Source organism: Sinocyclocheilus grahami, unplaced genomic scaffold (assembly GCF_001515645.1).
Source record: "Sinocyclocheilus grahami isolate Dianchi unplaced genomic scaffold, SAMN03320097.WGS_v1.1 scaffold2225.1, whole genome shotgun sequence".
Taxonomy (NCBI): Eukaryota; Metazoa; Chordata; class Actinopteri; order Cypriniformes; family Cyprinidae; genus Sinocyclocheilus; species Sinocyclocheilus grahami.
This window is the reverse complement of record NW_015507404.1, coordinates 69,777-70,689: the sequence shown is the minus strand read 5'-3', so window position 1 is coordinate 70,689 and position 913 is coordinate 69,777. Positions and strand designations below refer to the sequence as shown.

At 33.2% G+C, this 913-nt stretch overlaps 1 protein-coding gene across 1 annotated transcript in view; it reads right to left on the bottom strand.

Annotated features, from left to right (window-relative positions):
• LOC107574435 (F-box only protein 41) overlaps positions 1–913 on the bottom strand; it is a gene marked incomplete at its 3' end in the record, with an annotated part of 15,694 nt that overhangs the window by 6,079 nt on the left and 8,702 nt on the right. The gene's annotated exons all lie outside the window — the stretch shown is intronic.

The following is a 913-nucleotide window of genomic DNA, read 5'->3' as shown; positions in this document are numbered from 1 at the left end:
GCCAAAATATGAAATGTCATGGATGAATATTTACTGAGTAATCCATTATTTTGTAGAGGAGAGTCAAGATGACAATTTAGAATTTTCACCTGAGATTTGGAGCCAAATTACATGGGTGAAAAAATTACTTCAGAAAGATGGCAGCATGATTATATCACTTTTACTCAGAGTTTGATAGGTCTGTTAGTAAAATCTGTTGATTCTATCAATCTTTGTTGCATTATACGCCAGTGGTGACCATTCAAAAATAGAGAAAAAGCTATTTTTGTGTGTTTTTCTCCAAAGTTTGCATTGGTGTAACTCAAGAAGTATTAAAGATATCTCACTATCCTTTTAGATTTTGTATTTTAACAAACTTTTCCTTTGGCATCTTTATTTTTAAGGCCCTGTAAGGTTCATTTCCGGAGATATAGGGATCTCAATGCGGCAAATTGTTCAAATGTGTTAATACTCAGTGGTCAAAAGCCAAATGTGGGTCACTTTGCATATTGAAGATATTTTGTGCTTTAACAGTCTAAAGAACAAATAATATTCAAACTAGAAATGTATCTTGTTTCCTTCTTTGCAAAAACATACCTGAGTGCCATAAACTCAAGAAGATCTCAATAAGATTTTATATCTAATTTTTTCTATTGGTATCTTTATTTTTAAGGTCCTATATGACTCAGTCCCAGAGATATGGGGATCCCAATGCGGCTCTAAGTCTAAATTGTTGAATTGTTCCCATTTTCAGTTGTCAAAAACTAAATGTGTGTCACTTTGCATACAGCTGATACTTATTGTATTTAAAGTGGTCTGAAGAGTAAAGAATACTTCAAATGTAATGTAAAACCTTTACTTGTCACACAGTTTCTGAAACCTGACGCTGAAACAGCAGAAGCACACACCAAATCTGCAAAACCATACGCTAATT